Source organism: Xenopus laevis, chromosome 6S (assembly GCF_017654675.1).
Source record: "Xenopus laevis strain J_2021 chromosome 6S, Xenopus_laevis_v10.1, whole genome shotgun sequence".
NCBI classification, from domain to species: domain Eukaryota; kingdom Metazoa; phylum Chordata; class Amphibia; order Anura; family Pipidae; genus Xenopus; species Xenopus laevis.
Genome location: NC_054382.1, coordinates 22668544 through 22678258, shown reverse-complemented (window position 1 = coordinate 22678258; position 9715 = coordinate 22668544).

Here is a 9715-nt window from a genome sequence, read left to right as displayed (position 1 = left end):
CACACCAGGTGCTTATATTGCAGCAGCCAGCGCGTCAGCCGTGAAAATGTATATACACTATTGTCATTTGGGGGTCTCTGTGCGCCACATAGTTTGGTATATCTATGCATATTGGGCATCAAAGTGTTCAGTAGACCCCTGGCGTTCATATTTAGGATGTTTTATGCTGATAAGTTACGAAATGTGGGGCATATAATGGGGTAAAATTCAAGCTTTGTGACGATTTTCAGAAATTTGATAAAAACGGTTACGTTCAGCATTGATTTGCAGTCTGGCAGTTTGCAGTAGAAACACTTATTTAACCATATTGGATTCGTCAGAATGTGTACTTTCTGAAAATATATGGTTTTCTGGGGTCTCTGTACTTTTAGGGGGGTCTAATGTCGCATAATACACACACCAGGTGCTTATATTGCAGCAGCCAGCGCGTCAGCCGTGAAAATGTATATACACTATTGTCATTTGGGGGTCTCTGTGCGCCACATAGTTTAGTATATCTATGCATATTGGGCATCAAAGTGTTCAGTAGACCCCTGGCGTTCATATTTAGGATGTTTTATGCTGATACGTTACGAAATGTGTGGCATATAATGGAGTAAAATTCAAGCTTTCTGACAATTTTCAGAAATTTGATAAAAACCGTTATGTTCAGCATTGCTTTGCAGTTTGGCAGTTTGCAGTAGAAACACTTATTTACCCATATTGGATTCGTCAAAATGTGTACTTTCTGAAAATATATGGTTTTCTGGGGTCTCTGTACTGTTAGGGGGGTCTAATGTTGCATAATACACACACCAGGTGCTTATATTGCAGCTGCCAGTGCGTCAGCCGTGAAAATGTATATACACTATTGTCATTTGGGGGTCTCTGTGCGCCACATAGTTTGGTATATCTATGCATACTGGGCATCAAAGTGTTCAGTAGACCCCTGGCGTTCATATTTAGGATGTTTTATGCTGATAAGTTACGAAATGTGGGGCATATAATGGGGTAAAATTCAAGCTTTGTGACGATTTTCAGAAATTTGATAAAAACCGTTACGTTCAGCATTGCTTTGCAGTTTGGCAGTTTGCAGTAGGAACACATATTTACCCATATTGGATTCGTCAGAATGTGTACTTTCTGAAAATATATGGTTTTCTGGGGTCTCTGTACTGTTAGGGGGGTCTAATGTCGCATATTACACACACCAGGTGCTCATATTGCAGCAGCCAGCGCGCGTCAGCCGTGAAAATGTATATACACTATTGTCATTTGGGGGTCTCTGTGCGCCACATAGTTTGGTATATCTATGCATATTGGGCATCAAAGTGTTTAGTAGACCCCTGGCGTTCATATTTAGGATGTTTTATGCTGATAAGTTACGAAATGTGAGGCATATAATGGGGTAAAATTCAAGCTTTGTGACGATTTTCAGAAATTTGATAAAAACCGTTACGTTCAGCATTGCTTTGCAGTTTGGCAGTTTGCAGTAGGAACACATATTTACCCATATTGGATTCGTCAGAATGTGTACTTTCTGAAAATATATGGTTTTCTGGGGTCTCTGTACTGTTAGGGGGGTCTAATGTCGCATATTACACACACCAGGTGCTCATATTGCAGCAGCCAGCGCGCGTCAGCCGTGAAAATGTATATACACTATTGTCATTTGGGGGTCTCTGTGCGCCACATAGTTTGGTTTATCTATGCATATTGGGCATCAAAGTGTTTAGTAGACCCCTGGCGTTCATATTTAGGATGTTTTATGCTGATAAGTTACGAAATGTGGGGCATATAATGGGGTAAAATTCAAGCTTTGTGACAATTTTCAGAAATTTGATAAAAACCGTTATGTTCAGCATTGCTTTGCAGTTTGGCAGTTTGCAGTAGAAACACTTATTTACCCATATTGGATTCGTCAGAATGTGTACTTTCTGAAAATATATGGTTTTCTGGGGTCTCTGTACTGTTAGGTGGTCTAATGTCGCATAATACACACACCGAGTGGTTATATTGCAGCAGCCAGCGCATCAGCCGTGAAAATGTCTATACATATTGTCATTTGGGGGTCTCTGTGCGCCACATAGTTTGGTATATCTATGCATATTGGGCATCAAACTGTTTAGTAGACCCCTATGTTTATATTTAGGATGCTTTATGCTGGTAATGATACATGGACAATACGATGCTGGAAAGTTGAAGCTTTGAGGCAATTTCCAGATATTTCACCAAAACCGCCAAATTTGGCAAAGCCTTGCGACTCAGTAGTTTGGAGCAGAAAGGCATGGGTACCCATTTTAGATTCCGTAGAATGTGTACTTTCCAAAAATATATGGGTTTGGGGGGTAAACATATATTTCTGTGTTTTTACCCCGCAAAAATGCAGTCAATGTGTTGATTTTTCATTAGCTGAAGTTACCCACGGGACTGTTTGTATGCGCTAACTTCATTTTGGGGCCTCTAAATGCCAGATACTTTGGTAAACTTATGAACAATGACCACCAAAATGTTCAGAGGAACCCTGGCAATCATATTTAGGGTGCTTTTTCTTAGTACGTAATGACACATGGGTGATATGGTGCTGGGAAGTTGAAGCTTTGAGGCAATTTTCAGATATTTCACCAAAACCGGCAACTTTGGGAAAGCCTTGCGACTCGGTAGTTTGGAGCAATAAGGCATGGGTACCCATTTTAGATTCTGTAGAATGTGTACTTTCCAAAAATGTATGGGTTTGGGGGGTAAACATATATTTCTGTGTTTTTACCCCACAAAAATGCAGTCAATGTGTTGATCTTTCATTAGCTGAAGTTACCCACAGGACTATTTGTATGCTCTAACTTCATTTTGGGGCCTCTAAATGCCAGATACTTTGGTAAACCTATGAACAATGGCCACCAAACTGTTCGGAGGAACCCTGGCAACCATATTTAGGGTGCTTTTTCTTGGTGCATAACGATACATGGGTGATATGGTGCTGAGAAGTTGAAGCTTTGAGGCAATTTTCAGATATTTCACCAAAACTGACAATTGTGGGAAAGCCTTGCGACTCAGTAGTTTGGAGCAGAAAGGCATGGGTACCCATTTTAGATTCGGTAGAATGTGTACTTTCCAAAAATATATGGGTTTTGGGGGGTAAACATATATTTCTGTGTTTTTACCCCACAAAAATGCAGTCAATGTGTTGATTTTTCATTAGCTGAAGTTACCCACGGGACTGTTTGTATGCGCTAACTTCATTTTGGGGCCTCTAAATGCCAGATACTTTGGTAAACTTATGAACAATGGCCACCAAAATGTTCAGAGGAACCCTGGCAATCATATTTAGGGTGCTTTTTCTTAGTACGTAATGACACATGGGTGATATGGTACTGGGAAGTTGAAGCTTTGAGGCAATTTTCAGATATTTCACCAAAACCGGCAACTTTGGGAAAGCCTGGCGACTCAGTAGTTTGGAGCAATAAGGCATGGGTACCCATTTTAGATTCTGTAGAATGTGTACTTTCCAAAAATATATGGGTTTGGGGGGTAAACATATATTTCTGTGTTTTTACCCCACAAAAATGCAGTCAATGTGTTGATTTTTCATTAGATGAAGTTACCCACAGGACTATTTGTATGCGCTAACTTCATTTTGAGGCCTCTAAATGCCAGATACTTTGGTAAACTTATGAACAATGGCCACAAAATTGTTTGGAGGAACCCTGGCAATCATATTTAGGGTGCTTTTTTTTGGTGCGTAACGATACATGGGTGATATGGTGCTGGGAAGTTGAAGCTTTGAGGCAATTTTCAGATATTTCACCAAAACCGACAATTTTGGGAAAGCCTTGCGACTCAGTAGTTTGGAGCAGAAAGGCATGGGTACCCATTTTAGATTCGGTAGAATGTGTACTTTCCAAAAATATATGGGTTTTGGGGGGTAAACATATATTTCTGTGTTTTTACCCCACAAAAATGCAGTCAATGTGTTGATCTTTCATTAGCTGAAGTTACCCACGGGACTGTTTGTATGCGCTAACTTCATTTTGGGGCCTCTAAATGCCAGATACTTTGGTAAACTTATGAACAATGACCACCAAAATGTTCAGAGGAACCCTGGCAATCATATTTAGGGTGCTTTTTCTTAGTACGTAATGATACATGGGCGATATGGTGCTGGGAAGTTGAAGGTTTGAGGCAATTTTCAGATATTTCACCAAAACCGACAATTTTGGGAAAGCCTTGCGACTCAGTAGTTTGGAGCAGAAAGGCATGGGTACCCATTTTAGATTCAGTAGAATGTGTACTTTCCAAAAATATATGGGTTTGGGGGGTAAACATATATTTCTGTGTTTTTACCCCACAAAAAATGCAGTCAATGTGTTGATTTCTCAGTAGCTGAAGTAAAGTCCTGATCAATTTGGATGTGCTAACTTCATATTGGTGTCTCTAAATGCCAGATACTTTGGTAAACCGATGCATAATGGGTATCAAACTGTTCAGTGGACCCCTGGCAATCATATTTCAGGTGCTTTTTCTTGGTACCTAATATAGTTTGGGATATGCGGAGCAGCAAAATAAAACCTTTGAAATGATTTTTCAGAATTTTGAATTTTTTTTTGAAAAACTGCTATTTTCAGACAAGCTTTTATGTTTGGTAGTTGGGAGTAGAGAGACATAGTTACCCATTTTGTAATCGGCAGAATGTGTACTTTTCAAAAATGTATGGTTTTCTGGGGTAAACCTACGGTTTCAGGATTTTTTGCCTTGGAATCTAAAGCATGCTGTTTTCTGCCTTAGTGCTTTCAAAATTCGGTAATATACTGCCGGGAGTTTTTGCTGTACAGAAATCCTAAATCTCCCTAAAACTATACATATCTGGTATTGGCACGTTCGAGAGACATAAGGCTTTCCAAATCAGTTGGATTTTCATCCCTAAAATGAAATATTTTTCTGGTATAAATTGATATACGATGAAAAATGGTAATTTTTCATTTTTTTTTGGTATTTAGCACTATAAATTTTTTTGCACAGGTGGAAATACATGAAAACTCAGGCAGATTTAGAAAGCTCAGTTTCTACCGAAAAAAACAATGTATAGTTTTCCTAGGTAAACTATAGGTTTCCCCTCAGAAAATGCCCCTAAAGTGAGAGAGCACAAAATGTTTCAAAAACGGCTGGCATTTCGCGTAACCAAAATGTGAAATTCTGCTGGCACTTAAAGGGTTAATCACAAAAAATGTGTTGTGTTTGTTATTGAGCTAAACAGGCCAAACAGGGAGACTGAAGCTTCTCCATGTTTGGTCCTTGCCAGGTAGATAATATACTAGTGCAGAGATAACCACCATGCATAATGGCCTTCTGCTAAAAAAGCAACAACAAAGGGTCAATGGAAGGGTGAAAATTGGTATATGTATATATGGGTGTATTTCTATGTGTTTTTCCCAAAGTCTGGTAAAGCAAATCAACAGCAAACACTATAATATCCCATAACTTATGTCTAACAATGCATTATGTATTAAGTGCTGCTGTTCTATTAATTGCCACTAGGGGTGCTGTGTATTTCAAATTCTTTGAATTTTAAACATCTCATAACAATGCTGCCACCCCTATTTATCCATCCATCATTGCAGGAAATGTCATAATCACATTAAAATCTGCATATTTTTTATAATGGAAATAAATACAGACATAATAAGGTTGTTCCAGAGCATCACACTGTGCCCAAGTGCAGCACTTAATTAAAATAAATGGGTCTTCTACACATATGATGGAGATACATGGGCCAAATCTCACCCATATTACAGCATTTGTGCAGGTTGTTTAATTTTTTTGGAGCGTGGGGGGGCTGAGTTGCCATTAGCAATAGTGGAGGGCCGGCCATCTCTACATATCATTATAAAATCAAGTTTTCTCTGACATTTTAAGTGTAGCATTGGTGCTATCTGACAACCCACACGTGTAGCCATATTGCACTAATGTTCAGCTGATTCATTAGTTATCCCTAGCGCTGGCCTGTGAGTGGCTGGCACAAGATATGTTTTTCCTTCATTTCTTAATAATACTTTGTTTCATATTTTATGTTGCATTTAAAGAAAAAATCCCAATGTAAAAACCAAAAAAGGTTATTGTCTCACCAGTAATACGTGGGGCCTGGGTACTCACGCCCCAGACTTACAGCTCGAGGTGGAGGTATCCAACCGAAGGAGAAAACGGCAGGCACTCACAGATCCCACAAACAGGCTTGTAAAAGAACTGAGAACTTTATTTAGGCCACAAATAGATCAACACATGGACTTATGCGTTTTGTGCCAATAGGCACTTAATCATAGGCTGTACCTTCGTTATTTATGTTCACTAACACAGTAAATTTAGTACAGGCATGGGATCTGGTATCCAGAAACCCGTTATCCAGAAGGCTCAGAATAACAGAGGTGGTTTATTAAAGTTAAATGCTAATAAAAGTCAAGCAAACCATAGTATGTTACTGTAACAGCCCCCGTCTGTAAGTGTGAGTTGTAGCCCTTCAGACAGGAATGTTCTTAATTTCACTCAAGACCAAATTGCTATGAGTTTAGTGCAAGTTAAAAATAGTAATATTCAATATGTAATCTTGAGTAATCTTTAATATGTCCATGACAGCCAGTGCTTAGAATTATACAGTTGAGAGTCCCTAACTTGCTTATAAAGGAGACTGTTCTGTTTCTTTGCCATGGATCTGTAATGGTCCTTTGTATGTAGACAGTGTGACCCTGAATGCACAGATTAACAAGGCATTGGAGCCCCAAGAGTCTGAGTTGTAAACATTACATATTGGCCAATAAAGACTTGGACACAAACATAAACAGTCTGCAATAGGAAGGCAACTGTGCAAATCCTTCTGACGCTTGTTTCCTTGAATTATCCAAAGCACAAAGTCATTCTATTCTATATAGAATATATACACATTCTAATTTTAGACCTTGCATTGTTTTAAACATTTTGACTAGCTTATAGTTGTCTCCATTGTGCTGGGGGAGAATTGGCCCTCCTCCTGACTGATGGGGAATTGCTTTGGGATGTAACAGGCCAATCTAAACAGATTTCTCCCCTTTTAAAGATGTGTTGCTATATTATTTGTTATATATATTGTTCACTGAAACATTGCTTTTAGTTATTGCTGTGCATCTCCGTGTATTGTTTTTGCATACAGGGGTTCCACAGACAGGACAGGGGCATATGGGTGCCCATAGGGTCATGGAAAAGGATGGAGCAACTCCACGTCACTGAATTTTGCACTGGGGCCAGTAGAACCTCTAGCTGCACCCATGAGTATAAAGTTTCAGTGCAGGAGTGAGTAGCAGGATTAATCACAGATATCACAGCTATGTACATATCCGCTGTCATCACATAATACAACAAATAAGCCTATGTGGCCTCACTGCATGAGTGTCCAAGTACGTGTGGCCCCAGACTGGTAATGGATGATGTGAAATGAGGCGTAAACACCTTAGCAAATGTATTGTGGATGGTATTTAAGCATTTTTCAAAGCAGAAATAGCCAAACGTCAGCACTCCAGATGTTGCAAATCAACTTTTCCAAGCAACCATTCAATAGCTGAACTGGTGGGATCCTGCATATATTTGTTCTGTGACATTTGGAGCCTGAATGGTTGCTGGTCAAGCCTGGGGACATATGGACAACAGTGATACACAGAACTAGGGAGACTTAGGGAAAAGGGCATATTGTTTGTGTATAGTAATCCCATAGACCCTTTGTATGGTTAATTCTGCATTAGCGTAGGATCTGAGCACATCGGGTCAGCTTATGCTTAAAAGGAATGACCTCAGCTGTAATGAATAAAGACATGGTGGATGTCCTTAGCGCTCAACCAGCACTTGATAAGTGAATCAGTCAAACGCTACAGATTGATGGATAGCCAGTGAAACCAAATGATCTGCCTCACCCCTAGTAAAAGCGATCAGTTGCCACAGATGGAGCCACAGAGGCACTAGAGTAGTCCATACAACAAAGGTTCTCACTTGCTGCCTGTAGCAAAACACACGTTGATCTTATTCCAAGGAACATGTAGTGATATTCCTTTTAGTGGCATTTAGCATGTTTCTAAGCTTCCTGGGTGCAAGCTGTGTGTTTGGGTTGGAGGTACATAAATACTATGTACCTCCAACCCAACTAGGTATACTAGTATATCAATCCTTTCAAGTACAGGTATGGGGCTTGTTATCCAGAATATTTGGGACCTGTGGTTTTCTAGATAACTGACCTTTCTGTAATTTGGATCTTCAAACCTTAATCTACTAGAAAATCAACCCAATAGGCTGATTTTGCTTCCAATAGTAATTAATTATACTTTAGTTTGGATCAAGTACAAGGTTCTGCTTTATTATTACAGAGAAAAAGGAAATAATTTTTAAAAATTTGGATTATTTGGATATTATTTGGATATAATGGAGTCTATGGGAGACATTCCGCAATTCTGAACTTTATGGATAACAGGTTTTTTGGATCCTATACCTTTATTTCAAATATACAGATAATGCTCAATATATAATTTTACAGAAAGAAATAGGAACATTAGGGCCTTCATATGTTGTTGATCAATAACCTCCGGAATCTTGCCTACAGATAGGAGACCTGGATGTGGACATCATCTGGAAGACCCCAGATTGCTTGCAATGTATATTTTTTATGACAGATGTTTAAGGGCAGAGACACACGGGAAAATTCGGGAAGATTTATTTGCCCCGGCGATAATATCGTTAGCCGTCAGAAATCTTCTAACCTGTCTGATCGGCTAAACAACTGAACACCATGGTACAAAAAATGTTGGGATGATCCACACGGTCTGAAAATCATACAAAGTTCGATCCGTACGACTTTATCTTTGCGTCTATGGCCAGCTGAAGTGCTTGGGGCTGCAGTAGGTGCTGTAGGGGAAGAAGACAGAGAGGGTAGTTAAGGAGAGCAGCCTGAGCTGTAAACAGAAAAAATATGTTTTTGTTGGCATTTCTATTGCTTATGGATGTGTTATTAAAAACAAAGTAAAACAAAGAAACCTTCCCGTTATCAGTTTAATGGGAAAAGACAATATTGGCGTTCCACCAGTAATAATATATTTACATCTGCTGTACATCATTTAGTCTCTGTTCCCCATATATGGAATCCATACTATCACGGCCTATACAAGAAAATTCAAAACGGTGTGAATTTGATGAATCATTATGTTTTTATACTTTTCTTAAAGAGTATGTGTTGCCTAAAAAAAACAAATCATGACCTTAAATTGAATTAGATATCCATTTGCATCATTAATCCACAGGTTTTCTTTTTCTGGATGATTTTTCCCTTTGAAGCTCCAGTAGTTTCCCCAGCTACTGCTTAAATTTTAACACCTCTAATATGCATCAGCTAAAGGATATAAGTGCGTCCTTATCACTGTAACATTAGCTGGAGCTCGTTATTAATTAGTAAGAATCAGAAGTAAGTGAGCAAAATCCTGTGCAGGTACTTAACACCAATCAATAATTAGAACACTTGTGCTCACAGCCCTTTGATCTGAATCAGCAGAGAACAAATGCTTTGACAAGCAGAAAGACTCAGTGAAGGGGGTGCACTAAACAATCGTTAGATCAGACAAAATTATGGGCCATTCCATAGGGGAAAATAATCCGTTCTTCTGTTGTTACTTATTTCCTATAGTGAAAGTTGAGGGGTTATCACAAATGAAAAAAGGCTAGAATTTTCACTTTATGA